A 5,564-nucleotide genomic window follows, 5' to 3' on the forward strand; every position below is an offset into this window, starting at 1 on the left:
GTCAGAGGCCAGAGAAAAGCAGAGTACAGTGTATGAATGCATACATTACAGGACAGTCTGTACTGACTCTTTAAAGATGAAGTGTGCCATGTTTTCAATGATAAAATTCTTCTATGTCAGTTTAATGTGCTTTTTAACAGTGGGGAGGCACAGATGTCAAATATTAATGAAAAATTATATACTTTTTTGTGTGTGTGTGTGTGTGTCTGTAACATTGCTTCTAAAAGCTGTTTTTTATGGTTAATTCAACTACATGCTGAAATTACCTACCTAAAAAATTCAACCAAGCTCAGAACAATTTATTTTACAATATTTCCAAATAGCAATGCGCAAGATGAAAACATACAACTTTGTTTTCAAATTAAAACGATTGATTTTTGCTGTAATTTTCCAAAATATTAAAATGCAGAGATATGTGTTATAAATATAAATATAAATTAACATTTACATTTATGTCCTCTCTCAATAATATAATCTACACTACTATTCAAAAGCTTGGGGTCTGTAAGATGTTTTAAAGAAATTAACACTTTTATTCAGCAGGAATACATGAAGGTTTTACAAAAGATTTCCATTTCAAATAAATGGTGTTCTTTTGAATTTTCTATTAATTAAAGCATTTTGAACAAATAAAAAATGTATCACGGTTTCCACAAAAAACATTAACATAACTATTTATAACATGGCACAACTGTTTTCAACATTGATAAAAATAAGAAATGTTTCTCGAGCACCAAATCAACATATTAGAATGATTTCTGAAGGATCATGTGACACTGAAGACTGGAGTAATGATGCTGAAAATTCAGCTTTGCCATCATAAATATATCAAATTATATTTTATAATCTAATAAAATATAACACAGCTATTTAAGTTGAATATTAAATATTAAATTATAATCATATTTCACAATATTACAGTTTTACTGTATTTTTCATCCAATAAATGCAGCCATGTTGAGCATAAAAGGCTTCTTTCAAAAAATGTAAAAAATCTAACTGACCCAAACTGAATGATAGTGTAAGTTTAATACACATATCATATAAGTAAGCCATTTGTTGGTTGCCGTACACTTCCTGTTCCTGTAATACAAAAAAAAATGTCCCACTAGTGGTTTCCATTCACAGCAGAGCCCATCTGACTGACACCACAGCTTTGTTTACAATACTCTGGCATCCACGATCTTGCGTCAACAGGTGCACTGCACTTGTCTGTGTTGAGGAGACTTAACCAACTGTATCCTTTCACTGCCCAAAGACCAGAAGAGAGAGACCAGGGGTCTGGGTATGGACCGAGTCGATGCAAAACATAACGGAAGGTCAAACCTCACATGACGATTCTCCTGCTATAAACAGTGTTACAAGCACAATTTGGTGGGAAATCAGTTACAGAGGCTTGATTTGAAGGCTGTCTGAAATTCATCCATTGCACAAACCTCCACAACATCATGCCAGACTTGAATATAGCTCAAACGTCACACAGCAGAAGACAGGCAGGACAAGTCCATCCACTGCAGTAACACAATCATGTTGTCCTGTAGTTAGGAAAGAGACTGCAGATCTTTCATGTGATGTTGTATGTGCAATGGGCACTGTAAGTGAAATGTTGGCGGTTGCCTGAGCAACGGCCAGAACTGGATATAGGAACTAGCCAGACCAATCTGTAGACATGCACAGTGAGTAATACAGTACATACACTTGGCATCCATATTGAACAGAATTAGTCATTCAGCATTCCAATGTTCACCTCAAAGGGATCTCAAAAAAAAAAAAGAAAAACACCCAAGCATTATGTTTTCAAAATCAAACCAGTGTAAACTGGGCCAAGTACATAACTGGCCACAGCAAGAATATAAAAAAATGGCAAAAGCCTGATTGTTATGTCTGAGATCACGTCTATATTTAGACAAAGGACTGTTTGCTCGGAATAGTAAAAGGTGGAGCAATGCAATCTCAATGCATCTTTCAGAGGTTTGCACACACTGACACACTACAGAAAAAGATAGAAATAACTGACTTAAAAACATTTTTTTTGTTGGTAAAAAATTAGTAATTTTCCTAATGTAAATATATTAAAACTTAATTTTTGATTAGTAATATGCATTGCTAAGAACTTCATCTGGACAACTTTAAAGGTGATTTTCTCAATATTTAGATTTTTTTGCACCCTCAGATTCCAGATTTTCAAATAGTTATATCTCGGCCAAATATTGTCCTATCCTAACAAACCATACATCAATGGAAAGCTTATTTATTCAGCTTTCAGATGATGCATAAATCTCAATTTCGAAAAAATTGACCCTTATGACTGGTTTTGTGGTCCAGGGTCACATTTATAAAAACTCATAAACCTGCAGTTGAGTACATAGTATATGCACTGTGTATAACAGTGATGGGAAAACTTGGCCCTTCCAGGCCACTTTCCTGCAGAGATTTGATCCAACCCTGATAAAACTCACCTGCCTGTAGCCTTCTAGTAGTCTTGAAGACAATGATTAGCTGGTTCAGGTGTGTTTGATTATGGTTGGAGCTAAACTCTGAAGGAAAGTGGCCTGGAAGGGCCAAGTTTGCCCACCCCTGGTGTATAGTATGTCATTTAGGACACAACTCATATGTTTATGCTTCTTAATGAGCGTATACAGGACTCCAGAATGATTCATTTGAAATGATTCACAGTTCCTTCAGTCATTATATCACTCACTGTCATTCAGTCACTGCTCTGATATATTTGTGAATGTCTCAAGTTAGTAGTCAGTTATGCTGATACTTAGATGATATAGGTTTCAGTGAGTTAGATGAGTCAGTTACTGTGTTAGTGAGTCAGTGTGGTTGTTTGTCCAACAGAGTCTCTGACGGTCCATGAGTCATATGGCCAGTAATTTCATGAATCATGTGCAGCAGCTCTGATAACCGCTGCCTTCATGCTATTAAGCTCCAAACCCAAACGCTGCAGGTGTGCATGCACAGCTCAAAGCCATGTGTCTCATTTCATCCAGGATGAAGTGTTTTGGGGAATCTTAATGTGTTAGTGACATTAAGGCAGGGTTTGACTCTAAGGTCAGTGTAAGAGAGATTCAGGCCAGTGTTGTGTTCGTGTTGTTAATTGTTGTGCAAGTGCAAGTTGCAGTTGTGCAAGTGGGAAATCAACCAAGCAAGCACACACAGACTCACAACCGAGTCCGCACAGGGACATATATTAGTAAGTGCACTGAACGTGTGAGTGTATTAAACTATAACACTCTCCTAGCAAGCCCTTGGCTGCCCTGGGTTTAAAACCATGAAAATTAAGAGCCTGATCTGTGCTGTAGGATTTCAGGTATGGCACTACTAATAATAAAAATATTAATATTGCAAGTTCTGCATTCACAATGCAAAAAATTCCTGCATACATTTATTTGCTATAGGAGAAATAAACTAAGTCAAATAAATTGTTCAATTATTTTGAGTTTAGTGAGCCTTAGTGTTGGGCGATATGCTCCATAGTCATATCGTCCTATCGTCAGAATGTGAGATAGGGCTGGGCGATATGGCCAAAAAATCATATCTCTGTATTTTTTAGTTAAATTGTGACATATGATATATATCTCTGTATTTTCTACATTTTGCTATTTGGGTGAAAAAAAATCTGTATTCATTTAAAAAAATGTTATTCTAAATCCTGCCCAATGTTGTACAATGAAACAATGTTCATATTAAAAGCTATTAAAAGAAATATAGTGAATGCAACCATAGGCTATGCTATATACAGTAATAGCCAATATGCATAAAAAGGGTTAAAATCACATTACGTTAACATTGCAACATTACAAATAAATATAATATAATGCTTCTTACGAATATAATGCATCTTAAGGCAGAAGTTAAATTCACTAAACTAAAGAAAAAAATACAATACAATATAAAATAGAATACAATTACCTGTAGGTTTAAAATTCTACATATGGCACATTAATTGTCCAACAATAAATATTTTAGCAAAATGTATATTTTACTCAAAATTATTGCAATCTTATTTCATTGCGCTCATTCTGTTTGGCGGCCGCACTCGTTCACTAAAGTCTAGTAGTTTAGCAGAGAATCGCATGCAGGAGGCTCATCCACTCCTGACAGGAAAATGGAAATATTTCCATGACTTTCTAACATTTACAGATGGAGAATATACCTGTGAAATGTAAGTTATGCACTGAGGAAAACAGCACATCTCAAACGCATTAAACAGCATCTGTCAGCAGCCCGTAAGTTATATGTCAGAGCATCTGACGGGGCAAGCCGCTTTAATCTATATGTGTTAACTATATCTTATACGAGTTATTTTTAAAGCCCTTAATTAATATAAAGCATGTCTCATGTTTAGAACTATTTGTTTTATGCACTTTCCACGCAGCAGCTCACTCCGTGTCCTCCGCTATTTTTCAGATGCGCGAGTATCAAACTATTTCTACATACCATATCGTTAGTGAAAAAATATATCACGATACACGATATTATTATGCTATTTATTTAATTATTCACTTTCTTAGTTTTATAACCGGAGAGCGAACCAACTCCAGGGTAAGGCGAAAAGCAGCCTAATGTTAGTGTAATCTATTGACTACACATTATATCTTTTTAGTCAATTAGCATATAGATGTCATGTCTTAAAATATTTTTAATATGACTGAATTTGTATTTAACATGATAACAATTTAATAAAAACATTGCAAGTTACTAATTACTAGTTACTAATGTTTACATTTCCTCAGTTATTCAAACAGCAGCTACAGAAAACGAGCAAAGAGCATTTACATGATCAAAGAACATTATAACTGACTTCAGTCTAGCGCGAGTTTATGCAACTTAAAAAAACACTCCCGTTATAATCAGTGAAGCTATCTACACTGTTTGATGAATAAATCTCTTATACTTACATTGTATGTACATCTGCACTTTTTTGTTTATAATGAGAGAATTCACGAGAGAGCAGAATTCAGTCAGCCAGCGAGCACACTTAACAACAAAACTCTGGTGTTTCAGCGATGACTCATCTGAACGCCTCTGATTGGCTATTGCGTTCATAAGCTTAACAGAATCGTGTGTGATTGGTTATAATGCGCAACACTGTAAAAACGTGTATAAAGAAATATGATGGAACAAATAAGCCCTAATATTAATTAGATATAAAAATACTAGCCTGATAATAATAATAATAATAATAATAATCGTCTATCGTCAAAGACATCAGCCACAGGAGATATCTCTGACTATCGTCAATACATGATACTATCATCTATTGGCACAAACGGCACACAGTAAAGGATTAACTTTTATTAGGATTAACATAAGTATTAACTTATGTAAAAACTGCTCAGTTTGCAACATGGCTGGTAAAATATTTTGTATAAAAAAAAAAGACACAACTGGTCATAGCCTGTACACTGGCTAAATGGGTGGCCTGAAAACTCATTTTCCGGTCTGCAAAAGTTTGCCACAAAAGTTAATACCATGTGTTTAGCAATTATATGTGTAATATACGTGTGTGTATATATATATATATATATATATATATATCACTCTCTCTGTATGGG

At 34.7% G+C, this 5,564-nt stretch overlaps 1 protein-coding gene across 1 annotated transcript in view; it reads right to left on the minus strand.

The window, feature by feature from the left end:
* The window catches only part of shank1 (SH3 and multiple ankyrin repeat domains 1), a 69,748-nt gene that overhangs the window by 28,225 nt on the left and 35,959 nt on the right, over positions 1–5,564 (minus strand).

This window comes from Sinocyclocheilus anshuiensis, unplaced genomic scaffold (genome assembly GCF_001515605.1).
Source record: "Sinocyclocheilus anshuiensis isolate Anshui unplaced genomic scaffold, SAMN03320099.WGS_v1.1 scaffold893, whole genome shotgun sequence".
NCBI classification, from domain to species: domain Eukaryota; kingdom Metazoa; phylum Chordata; class Actinopteri; order Cypriniformes; family Cyprinidae; genus Sinocyclocheilus; species Sinocyclocheilus anshuiensis.